The sequence below is a fragment of the Coturnix japonica genome, chromosome 1 (genome assembly GCF_001577835.2).
Source record: "Coturnix japonica isolate 7356 chromosome 1, Coturnix japonica 2.1, whole genome shotgun sequence".
In the NCBI taxonomy this organism is placed as follows: Eukaryota; Metazoa; Chordata; class Aves; order Galliformes; family Phasianidae; genus Coturnix; species Coturnix japonica.
The window spans coordinates 175,113,165-175,126,075 of record NC_029516.1 but is presented as its reverse complement, the minus strand read 5'-3'; the positions used below and the strand labels follow the sequence as shown (position 1 = coordinate 175,126,075).

At 48.1% G+C, this 12,911-nt stretch overlaps 1 long non-coding RNA gene across 1 annotated transcript in view; it reads left to right on the top strand.

Moving 5' to 3' along the window:
* LOC116652792 overlaps positions 1-12,302 on the top strand; it is a 30,739-nt gene extending 18,437 nt beyond the window's left edge. The window contains exon 2 of the long non-coding RNA XR_004306012.1: positions 8,193-12,302. This is a non-coding gene — a long non-coding RNA (uncharacterized LOC116652792). The remainder of the gene's footprint in view (positions 1-8,192) is intronic.
* Positions 12,303-12,911: the final 609 nt, after the last annotated feature.

Genomic DNA, 12,911 nt, shown 5'->3' with positions numbered 1-12,911 from the left:
TGGTGACGCACTGGAACAGGTTGCCCAAGGAGGCTGTGGATGCCCCATCCCTGCAGGCATTCAAGGCCAGGCTGGATGTGGCTCTGGGCAGCCTGGGCTGCTGGTTGGTGACCCTGCACACAGCAGGGGGTTGGAACTACATGATCATCGTGGTCCTTTGCAACCCAGGCCATTCCATGATTCTGTGACATTCAGTTGGATGGGAGCACATCTTCACACATGAGCCATGAACCAGTCTCGAACAGCTGGGTTGTGGAATGTTTTCTTACCACATTTTGTGGCTGGGGATAGGGAGATAAATCTTAGAATCTTCAAACCATTTGGGCTGGGACGAACCCGCAGTCCTGGAGCTCTGCAGCACACCAAACTGCTGTGAATTAAACAACTGATAGCGTCGAGTTACACAGAGCTGATGTTTCCTGCAGTAATTCTAGCGGGCCAAAGAATCTGGAGCAGAAATCTGATCCAGCCTCATTCTTTGATTAACGCGGATGCTGAACCTCTTACGGTCCCTTTAGAGAAATACACATGTGTGGCAGACTGAACTCAAAGGATAATCTGATGGAGCACCATGCTCCTGAAGATTTCTCTTGGTTAATCCTTATATCAAAGTCTGCTGCAGATTCCTTCCAGGACAGCTTTCCAGTCCTCAATTCTACCTACCTACAACATAGTCCTAATTCCTTTGAGCCAAAGATCCAGAACAAGTACCCATGTATTAACTATTTACTATTATTCCTAGTGAATACGAATCTCTTTCCTATGTGGTGGGCTGGCACATGAAGTTGCTTCTTCTTCCTTACAACATACATCAGTGATGATGTTTTTGCTCTTGAGACAGGATCCTGTTGAAGTCAGAGCTTGTTGAACCCCAGCTTGGGGTCAGTAACAGCGGGTGGCTTGGCTGGAATGTAAGAAGATGGATTGGAGGAAAGTGGATGGATGTGTCTGCTTTTGTGTCATCACGGCATCATTAGGGTTGGAAAAGACCTGAGATCATCACATCCAGCCTCCAGCCCATCAGCTCCCTGCACACTAACCCGTGTCCCTGCAACACCAGTGCCAAGTGACACAGGCCTTGCTGCTCTCAGCCATGAGCAGGACCATGGGAAGAAGCTCTTGCTAGGTCAGAGAAGTGCTTCAGCTTCAGTTCCAGTTTTCATTGAATGATGGAATGGCCTGGGTTGCAAAGGACCACGTTGATCATGTAGTTCCAACCGCCTGCTGTGTGCAGGGTCACCAACCAGCAGCCCAGGCTGCCCAGAGCCACATCCAGCCTGGCCTTGAATGCCTGCAGGGATGGGGCATCCACAGCCTCCTTGGGCAACCTGTTCCAGTTTCACCACCCTCGGGGTGAAGGTTGAAGGCATTGCTTGAAATTCATATGCCTCCATTTCTTTTGCAAGCCGTTAAATCTTCATCTGCAGCTGTAGCCAAGGAGAAGAGCTGAACCTGTGCCCCTGGAACAAACAGCTTGAGTGGCATCTGCTGTCTGAAGACACCTCTGTGAGAGATGGACTTAAGGAGCTGCAGATTGTACCGACATCATGAGGCTGTAGCAAAAGCAGATCACAGATGTTGATATCTTTGCAGGAGCTCTTTGGTAGGGGGACTTTATCACTGTATGGAAAAACACAGAACGTGATGACAGCATTGAAACATGGGATTCTTGCAGCTTCTTTGCTGTGCTTAGTGATGAAGAATTGTGCCACTGTGAAATTCGCCTTGCTTCTCTTTGTGTCCGTGTTAGTGTAGCACGTGGGCATGAGCTGCAGATGATATCAGCCGTGCACATAATGGCTTGATGCGCGCTCATCTGCTAGGTAGGTGTCACTCCTTGTTATATCACGCTATTTCACTCAGCTCTGTCGCTTCCCTTCCTGCTGTTCTGCACCAGACAGTCATAAATATTCATCCACCCTTCCTGCCATCAATTTGGGCTTGTATACCTCAGCTCGTGGTCTGTTCGGGTTTGTTAAATGCAGCCTTTTCTTTTTAAACACTGGAGTGCTGAAGGCTGTCTAGTGAGCTAAAAGGCTGATGTCACATTTTCTGCTTGGCAGAGCTGCAGGGAACTGCTGAGATACGGAGGCTTGCAAAGATTTCGCTCAGTTCTTCCGTCGACAAATAATGGGCTGAAATTCGAGGTGGTTATGTGGCAAAATGAGAGCAGAAATTTCCTCAGCAGCCAACGTTCTGCCTGCGCTCACTGCTTCATTGCAGTGAGGGCTGGAACTGCTTTGCACCCGATGGCTCATCTGCAATAAAAACTGGCTCGACGTGCCTTGGAAAAGCTGTTTTCTATCGAGTCTCTTTAAGGACTGTGCTAACCCAATTTACAAGGAGAAAACAAGCAACTTTTGTGCCTTACCTTGTACTTAGTGCATTAAGGGCATGGGAAGGATCACTTCTGCATCGGTCATTTCATGGGGTGGTTTCTCACATCCCAGATCCCACTGAATTTCTCACCATCTTGTGCAGAGCTCTTGCTTTTCTTCATAGGGGCAAACGGGAGTGGCTCAGACATGGAGCAGCTGTGGTCACGACTGCTGTCAATTCTTTCTTATTCTTCTGTCTGCTGGTTACTAGAAAGCAATAGGAAACAGAAAAAGGTGAAGTACAACTTGTTGTTCTTTGGTGTGGCTGCTGTAGGAATGAAGTTCAGCTCCAGTGCTCCATCACCTTTACCGTAAAGATCTTCCACAAATTAGTATGGAACCTCCTATGTCCCAGTTTTAGGCCACTGCTGCTTGTTCTGTCGCTACGCCAAGATCCTGAGCTCATCCATTTGCCTCCCAAGGAATCATAGAATGGCCTGGGTTGCAAAGGCCCACAGTGCTCACCCAGCTCCAACCCCCTGCTGTGTGCAGGGTCACCAACCTGAGCTGGGGGGGGGGGGTCCACAAGGATTGACACCCCCTGATTTTTGATAAACATAGTGGATGTCCCTGGAATTCCTGGATGGTGTGATATGAACATCATGGTGTGTTTCATACAGCACATGGAATGGGAAGTGGGCTTCCCTGCTTAGCATGTGGATCCCAGGCAGTGATGCTGCAGGCTGCTGGCAGTCCCTGAGGCCAAAGGAATCAATATGGTGCTCTATCAAACAGTTTTCAATAGCGCTTTAATTAAAGAAAGGGATAAAAAAATAAAAAGGCCATTGTTGTTTGTGGTGACCTGAAAAGAAATGAAGGATTGGCAACGATTCATTGGCCTCCATAGGCCAAGTTGGACATTGTTATTGATTACACTGATCTGTCTGGGGCTACTTAGGGAGTTAGGATCTATAAGAGCTACATATACTGCCTGGAACACCCCTTCTGAGTTGGTCCCTGTGCTGTCCATCCTTCTCCACTCCATCAACACCATATGAGTAGTTCTGTGCACAGCAGCAATAGGAGGAACAAAGCAAATACATTTAAAGTAGGAAATGATGGAACATCTCTAAAGTTTATTTTAAAAAGCCCAACCCAAACCTCCTGTTCTTTGCTTTTCTGGGTCTCATTTATTTCCTACTCGGGATACTCCGAGTGAATTTCCTAAACAGCATCTTAAACTCCTTTAAAGATGCAAATCTGTTACAAGGACAGGGGTGTAAGTTATGAGTTAGATCTCTAATTAGGCTGGGAATAGGTTTTCTTAAGAGAGGTTAGTTGAACCATTTTCTTTATACATAAAGAAGCCATTGCTGCTTTGGAAGAATGCAAGAGAATGGCTGAAGTGGTACGAATGCAACTTGCACAATTTTTGTAGTGTTAGCAGCACAAAATGTTCTTATCTTGTGGAATCAATGGGGGCAGCCATTGCGCTCCACAGCCGGCACTACCATGGGGGCCCAAATGTGCTCTGTCTGATATATGTGTATAATAAAACAAACCTATAGCCACCCGTTTTTGTTCAAAATAGCAATTTTCCCCCCCCTAGAGCTACTTAAGGCAGCACAGTGGATGTGTTTGGGGGAGTTTTCTGCTTTACCAGCTTTTTTCTGTTTTCTTTTGGATGTTTTTTGATTTATTGGACACATAAGGATGGCAGGTATTGGGTTTGATGGCCCTTTGGCCTGACCTCGTCTGGCACCTTGCGGCAGGAGAGCAGTGGCGGAATCAAAGAGGTCTGACTAGAGATCTGACAGAGTAGACAGAGAAGTGAAATCAATAGCAAACACTTTGCGGTAAAGACTTCTTCGGTTGGAGCCTTGAGTTGGTGCAGGAGGGGAGAGCAGCAGCTCACCCTGCTGGGGTTATGTTTGGGTTGGGTTGGGTTGTGCTGGGTTGTGTTGGGTTGTGTTGGGTTGTGCTGGGTTGTGTTGGGTTGTGTTGAGTTGTGTTGGGTTGTGCTGGGTTGTGTTGAGTTGTGTTGGGGTTGTGTTGAGTTGTGTTGGGGTTGTGTTGGGGTTGTGTTGAGTAGTGCTGGGGTTGTGTTGGGGTTGTGCTGGGTTGTGTTTGGTTTGTGCTGGGGTTGTATTGGGATTGTACTGGGGTTGGGTTGGGGTTGTGCTGGGTTGTGTTGGGATTGTGTTGGGTTGTGTTGAGTTGTGCAGGGGTTGTGTTGGGATTGAGTTGTGCTGGATTGTCTTGCAGTTGTGCTGGGGTTGTGTTGGGATTGTGTTGGGATTGTGTTGGGTTGTGTTTGGTTTGTGCTGGGGTTGTGTTGTGTTGTACTGGGGTTTGGTTGGGATTGTGTTGTGTTGGGTTGTGCTGGGTTGTGTTGGGTTGTGTTGGGTTGTGCTGGGTTGTGTTGGGTTGTACTGAGGTTGAGTTGGGGTTGTGTTGGGTTGTGCTGGGTTGTGTTGGGGTTATGTTGGGTTTAGGTTGGGCTGGTGTTGGGTTGTGTTGGGATTGTGTTGGGGTTGTAGTGGGGTTAGGTTGGGGTTGTGCTGGGTTGTGTTGGGTTGAGTTGTGCTGGGGTTGTACTGGGTTGTACTGGGGTAGTGTTGTGTTGGGTTGGGGTTGGGATTGTGCTGGGTTGTGTTTGGTTTGTGCTGGGGTTGTGTTGGGTTGTCCTGGGGTTGTGTTGGGGTTGTGTTGGGTTGTACTGGGTTATGTTGGGTTGTGTTCAGTTGTGCTGGGGTTGTGTTGGGGTTGTGTTGTGCTGGGGTTGTGTTGTGTTGTGTTGGGATGTGCTGGGTTGTGTTGGGTTGTACTGAGGTTGGGTTGGGGTTGGGTTGTGTTGGGTTGTGTTGAGTTGTTCTGGGGTTGTGCTGGGTCGTGCTGGGTTGTGTTGGGATTGTGTTGGATTGTGTTGAGTTGTGCTGGGGTTGTGCTGGATTGTGCTGGGATTGGGTTGGGGTTGGGTTGAGGTTGGGTTGTGCTGGGTTGTGTTGGGTTGTGTTGGGTTGTGCTGGGTTGTGTTGGGGTTGTGTTGAGTAGTGCTGGGGTTGTGTTGTGTTGTGCTTGGTTGTGTTTGGTTTGTGCTGGGGTTGTGTTGGGATTGTGTTGGGTTGTGTTGAGTTGTGCTGGGGTTGTACTGGGTTGTACTGGTGTTGGATTGGGGTTGTGCTCGGTTTTGATAGGGTTGTGTTGGGTTGCACTGGGTTGTGTTGGTTGTGCTGGATTCTGCTGGTGTTGTGTTGGCTTGTGTTGAGTTGTGTTGAACCCCACTGCTGGAGTTGGGTTTGGGTTGGGGTTGGGTTGTACTGGGTTGTGTTTGGGTTGTGCTGGGTTGTGTTGGGTTGCATTGGGTTGTGCTGGGGTTGTGCTTGGCTGTGCTAGGGTTGGGTTGGGGTTGTGCTAGGGTTGTGCTGGGTTGTGTTGAGTTGTGCAGGATTGTGTTGCAGTTGTGCTGTGTTTGTGTTGGGGTTGTGTTGGGTTGTGTTGGGATTGTGTTGGGTTGTGTTGAGTTGTGCAGGGGTTGTGTTGGGGTTGAGTTGTGCTGGATTGTGTTGCAGTTGTGCTGGGGTTGTGTTGGGATTGTGCTGGGTTGTGTTCGGTTTGTGTTGGGGTTGTGTTGGGTTGTACTGAGGTTGGGTTGGGGTTGCGTTGGGGTTGGGTTGTGCTGGGTTGTGTTGAGTTGTGCTGGGGTTGTGTTGGGGTTGGGTTGTGCTGGGTTGTGTTGGGATTGTGTTGGGTTGTGTTGAGTTGTGCAGGGGTTGTGTTGGGGTTGTGTTGAGTTGTGCAGGGGTTGTGCTGGGTTGTGCTGGGGTTATGTTGGGGTTGGGTTGGGTTGGGGTTGGGATGTGCTGGGTTGTGTTGGGGTTTTGCTGGGGTTGTGTTGGGTTGTGCTTGGGTTGTGCTGGGGTTGTGTTGGGTTGTGTTGAGTTGTGCTAGGGTTGTACTGGATTGTACTGGGGTTGGGTTGGGGTTGTGCTGGGTTGTGTTGGGTTGTGTTGGGGTTGTGTTGAGTTGTTCTGGGGTTGTGTTGGGGTTGGGTTGTGTTGAGTTGTTCTGGGGTTGTGTTGGAGTTGGGTTGTGTTGTGTTGTACTGAGGTTGAGTTGGGGTTGTGTTGAGTTGTGCTGGGTTGTGCTGGGTTGTGCTTGGGTTGTGTTGGGATTGTGTTGGATTGTGTTCAGTTGTGCTGGGGTTGTGTTGGGTTGTGCCGGGTTGTGCTGGGATTGGGTTGGGGTTGGGTTGGGGTTGGGTTGTGCTGGGTTGTGTTGGGTTGTGTTGGGGTTGTGTTGAGTAGTGCTGGGTTGTGTTGGGTTGTGTTAAGTTGTGTTGGGTTTTGCTGGGTCATGTTGAGTTGTGTTGGGTTGTGTTGAGTTGTGCTGCCCTTGAAGTTCCCCAGCTGTGCCAGTGGATCAAGTTGGTCTCACGTAGGAGCTGAAGGAGATCAGTCTGTGGGAAGATGAATGAGTTTTGCTTCCTGCACTGGGGGGTCTGGGTAGAGTTTCTGTAGCATGAGAGTGAAAAGCAGGGGAGGATTTTTTTTAAGGAAACTGCCGTAATGACTTTAATACAGCAGTTCTGTTTTAGGAGCTCAGACTGACATACCTAAAAATATTCTTCTTGATTACTGGTTCATGCAGATCGTTTTAAGTCAAATATGAACATCCTCATTTCTGGGCTTCTTAAATAACGATCTAAAATTGGTTTTCATGCATTCATAATTCGATATATTGTTCTTAGCGCTGCTTTTTTGTCTCATTGATTTGGATTGCTTCTCCTAGATCTGGACTTGTGTGTTCTCTCATCACGGGGTGAGCTTCTCTGTGAGAGTCATAGTGCTGATGGGATTTATTATTTTAAGCAAATCTGAGAGGAATCATGGAGTGATTAAGGTTGGAAAAGCTCAGTCTACTTCACTGTGCCCACTGCCCGCATCCCTCAGTGCCACATCCCCATGGTTCTCAACACCCCCAGGGATGGTGACCCCTGCACCCCTTGTGCAGTCTGTGCCCCTGCATCAACTCTCTTTGGGGAGTAAATTTTCCCTAATATCCAACCTGACCCTCCCTGGAGGTTACCGTATTGTTATTCCCTGTTCTCATAGAATAGCCTGGGTTGCAAAGGGCCACGATGATGATGTAGTTCCAACCCCCTGCTGTGTGCAGGGTCACCAACCAGCAGCCCAGGCTGCCCAGAGCCACATCCAGCCTGGCCTTGAATGCCTGCAGGGATGGGGCATCCACAGCCTCCTTGGGCAACCTGTGCCAGTGCGTCACCTCTCCAGGGAGTTCTCCTCTGGCTTTGACCTGGGAACAGAAGCCGACCCCCACCATGCTGCTATGACTTCCTTTAAAGAGCTGGAGGGAGCAGAGTCTTTGATAGAACCACAGAGTGAATATCCCAAGTTGGAAGAGACCCACAAGGATCACAGAGTCCAACTTTCACCCAGGACCATCCCAAATCCCCAACTTTTTGGGATTACATCATTGGTGTCTTTGTGCTGAGGATGGTTTCTCCACCTTCCTCTGATAGATCCCTTGGCTTTGTTAACTGACTCTACCTCTGAGAATTTGGGAAGGTTTAGGCCATTTTTGTGCTTTACAATGAAGGAGACGGATCAATCTGATTGTTTTTAGGGATGCCCCATCCCTGCAGGCATTCAAGGCCAGGCTGGATGTGGCTCTGGGCAGCCTGGGCTGCTGGTTGGTGACCCTGCACACAGCAGAGGGTTGGGATGGATGAGCACTGTGGGCCTTTGTAACCCAGGCCATTCAGTGATTCTGTGAAATAAGGAGGTGAAGCCTGCATGTCCCGTTCACCATAAAGCACAAATGGCCCAATTTCAGTTTCATTTTTCTTTGTAGGTCACTCCTGAGATTTGCCTGAGCCCTTTGCAGACCCTGTGTGGCAACAAATGACCTCCTAAAGCCATGTGAGCGTGGAGCAATGCTCTGTACCTAATGGCTCTTCATCCCTCGCTCCTGTGAGAGCCTCCCCAGTGACTTGTTACTGCTTGGAGTGCCAAGAGCAGCAAGCTGTGGCACAGAGGAATTGCTGGTGCCCACTATTTATCAACGTCATTATACAGTGGTTGGGGATGGACACGCAAAGCTCCAAAAGCAGCACAGTGCTCTCAAGAATAGGATGGATGACCTTGAAATCTCTCCCGGAGCTGCTGTCAGATCACAGTTGCTGGAACGATGAGATTAACGTATTGATTTCATCTCGCAAATGAATGCTTTCTGCAATAAGTGCTAGGCAGTGGCTCGGGGCTTCGCAGACAAAGAGTATCGATCAGGTTGACTCAATTAGCTGCTGAAGGCTTTGAATTTGGGCCCCTGGAGTTAATGGCAATTTCACAGGCAGAAGCTTCACAAGTTCCCATCCTTTAACTCAATTATGTGTCTTGGATGCTTCGCTGTTTGCTGTCACTCATTCAGTTGCTGATTTAGAAAGATACCGGGTATCTTGTCTGTGTGCTAAACAGCCCTAAACCAAACCTTTCCTTTCAGGAGTCTCCTCTTTTCATACAGCACAACAGCAGCTTGCTTTCTGTTCCATTACATACTAAAGCCTGGCTCTTTATCACAGTGAGGGCAGAGGAATGCCTGCGCTTTCTGCCTTGCACAGCACAACGCTTTTCTCTCTGCTCCCCCTGGGTTGTCAGCATTGGTTGCTTTTCCTTGCAGGGCTGGATCTGTGCACTTAAGCAATGGTGTGTGAGGCGCAGCTGTGTGATTAGAGCTGGGTAATGCAGGCTTTCTTCTCATTGCATCAGGAGCTTAAAGGAGCAGAAAGCACATCTAATGAAACCCACGGTGCTGCTGGTGTTCAGCTGCTTAGAAAAGTTTCCAAGCTTAATATTGAGGTGCTGGAACAAATGGTTTTTAGGTTAATCACTTCTTTTCTCAGCTTCTCATTGCTTCCAAATGTTGTTGAGTGCTTTGTGTCTGAGTCCCTGCAGTAGAATGACACGGACAGCTCTGCACGCCAAGGAGCAGAGCATCCACTGCCCATCTGAACAGCTTATTTCAGATTTTCATGAGCTTTAAAATTGCACACCTTCTCTGATGGGACCTTGGGGTGGCTTTTAGCTGGTGGGATCATAGGATGATAGAATGGCCTGGGTTGCAAAGGCCCACAGTGCTCATCCAGCTCCAACTCCCTGCTATGTGCAGGGTCCTCTAACACAGCCCTCATTGCCTCCAGCAGCTCCCTCTGCTCCAGCCTCACCCTGCACAGAGGTACAGCCACATTCACCGTGTTCCTTCCCCCACCTTTATTCCTCCAGGGATATGTTAACACATACCAGGCAGATTTTGGCTTACAGGATGTTGGATGCTACCGCATTGCTGACTAACGCTGCCCTGGACGTGTTTGTGTGTTGAAATACTTCCAAGAGCTCAAATTAACACTGTAGCTCCCAATGGATCCTTGCTGAAGTCTTGCTTGTCTTCTGCCTTGGGTGTAGCCCCCACTTTGCTTCCCCAGGTGTTTGCAGTGAGTTTTAGGCAGCCAGGTATGTTGTGCTGCTTCTCCCTGCTGAGCTTCATTTTCCACTTCAGGTCACTTCTCCATATCTTCAAACTGATTTTGAATTCTGATTCTGTCCTGCATCTTGCTTGCAATCACTCCCAGATTAAATGCCTTTTGTCACTTTAATAAACATAGAACCAGTGAAGCAGGAGAGATAGCAAGTGAAAACAGGATGGGATTCGGGTTCTCAGTCTGTAAATCAGTAAAGATGAAGGCCACGCACAGGAGTTCAGCTCCCCATTATGAAGTTCCAAATACAAATGATGCTAAACCAGAACTCATCCAAGGGGCTCAGCTCCAAATGTGGCCTGTTGGTCCCTCCTTGGTGCTCTGCCAAGGGGAAATAGGGGGTCACTGAGTTCTACAGGTGGCTGCAAGAGGAAGGTCTTACCCATTCCCTTCTCCATCCCCTTCTCCTTCCCCTTCCCATTTCCTCCCCTTTTGCTATTCCCTTTCCCTTTGAATTATAAATACAGTGGGAACTGTGAGCTTTCACATCCACGAGGATCTTGTAAGCGAGGTGATTTTCTTATATATTTGGTGACTGTTCAGTAATCATAGTGGAATTAAACCTGTATAATCATGGTGGAATTAAACCCGTAAGCAGCTGCTCTTCATGCTGGTGTGGTCTGGTGCCTGCTGATGTGCTGTGTAAGGGGGAAGCACTTATTGCAGTGCTCTTCACCTGTGCTTGGAGATGGCAAATCAGAGGTGCCAGGAGACTGGGAGAAATCAGCTGGAGCCAATGATTCCTGAGTAAATCCAGCTGTTTCCTAAGGGATCTACCTTCGCTTAAAGGTATTTGGACACCAAGCCAAGGTTCAGGTGTTCATGAGCCTGCCTATGTAGAAAGGTGCAATGAGTGCAGTGTCAAAGAAAGGGCGAAGCTGGTTGCAGGCACTGTGGGCACGTGGTGAACATCTCAGCACTGATGCTTTTCAGTCCTGTCTTCTCATATTGTGTTTGCTTGAAACTGGCATTGAAATTGTTCCTTGAAACTGTGTTTTTGTTTTTGTCTCCTTGTAGTTGGGAAGACCTCTCTGATCACCAGGTTTATGTATGACAGTTTCGACAATACTTACCAGGTAAATGGATCCCTGTTTATCTTCTCTAAGGCTTCTTCGTTGCAGGCAGAACCCATTGGGCTGCAGTAGATAATAGGACACACACCACATTCTTAGCTGTTACATCTTAAAGCTTTATATTTCAATAACCTTTCAGAATGGCATTTCATGCAGGAATAGCTTATCTGCAGCTCGCAGCAGGATGAGCTGTAGCTATAAAGGATAGACCTCTTAGGTACACAGAAGTGACAGCAGCTGTAAGTCTGCCAGGTTTTTCACTGCTTGCTACCAGATCATTGCAGATCTTATGGAGAACAGAGCAGGCACTTCGTTCCTTAAAAAAGAAGAGGCAGAAAGCTGAGCCGTAGGATCTGGGTGCTTTAGGATGCTGTGCAGGCTTTCTAAATGCCAGGGGAACAGTCATTGTTATCCACTCCCACACCGTAGGACGAGCCTGGAAAGGTGGCAAGCTACAAAAGCAATTCAGTTTCATAAACTAAAGTGGGTCTTCTCTAAGCCACAACGTGCTTCACAACTTGGTTGTGCTTGGTGATGTTCTGCATTTGCTGAACTGAGAAAATCTGTTCCCTGAGAAATGTGAAGGGTTGTTTGGGGAGGTGGGAGGAGAAGGTAATGGGAAAAGAGTACAGAAAAAGCTGTGATTCTTCTGTTACTTAGTGTCTATCCAAGTGTCTCTTGATTAAATCTCTTTCCCTGTTAATGATTCCCTTCCTGCCTCATCAGTGATTCCACATTGCTGCTGTGTGAGTTGGTCACAATGAGATGCAGCTCTCACTTAATGATAGGAGAAACGAAGCTTCTGTGGTGTAGGAGGGCTAGAGTACACATCATTGCTCCCACGGGAGCAAACAGCCTTTCAAATCCTACCCGCTGTAATTACATGGACATGTGAATGCCGTCCTTTTATTTAATCTGCTTTTTTTTTTCCTTTCCCCCCACAGTGTTTTTCTTTCAGGTTTGCTCCTTCTCTCTGCAGAGTCTGCGTCCTAGTTCTGTTTGAGGAGGTTTGGCCCTCTGTGCTTGATGATAGCGTAGTGATCTCAATGGGGAAGCTGGTCGAACGTTACATAGAAAATGATTCCGAAATGAATGAGTGGGACTTAAACCAGTAAGGAATCTCAAGGGTTTAGAAGATAGCTTCAATTTAGCTGTCAGCAATGCGTGCTTGTTTTGTGTGTTAATGTACTCGGTGTGGTGTCATTCATCCAGCGACCCCCATTTTCCTGAAATACAGGAGAACGTGCCCTATTTTCACCCAGCTGGAAGAGGGAATTAGTCAGAAGGACTGAAATAATTTGGCCAAAATCACACGAGACGTAATGCCAAGCCAGAATATACCTTCCTTAATTCCCAGGGTTTGATAGAGACCTCTCATAGCCAGCTACGTGCACAGCACCGCATGTCAAAGCATGGACATGGTTGGCTGCAGCTCAGCTGCTGCCTGATTTGCTCTTTCTGGACATTTCAGATGAATTTTGAATGCATGTTTTCTGAGAGCTGCCACAACCCATCATTAGAGCAAGGCCCCGTCGTGTTCAGCTGGTAAAAATAGAAAGGTGCGGTTTGGGAGAATCTGTGCTGTACATTCCTCCTTATTTTTTTTGGCTCGCTGCTTGATAAGAGGAGTTGAGCTGCTGCCCGTGGCTTATTAAAAAGCTGCTTTCATGAATGCAGCATTTGTGAACAAACCAAGGACCTGCAGCACTGTGTCAGCCCCAAACACCTGGAATAAAGCAGCGCTGTCTGTTACACCAGCAGTGATTCCTCTCCGTGGATATGCTGGGAGAGGTTTTCCTTGTTCCGTGGCACTGAGTGTGATGCATAATGAAGGAGCAACGTTGGCAAACGGGAAGACTCTGTGTGTGTTATGCAAGTGGAAAATTACAAGCCACGCTTCCCTTCAGCTTCAGCCTCTTGGAGGAAGAGCAGGGAGGATGGCATTGAGTTCCATACGGCTGATCT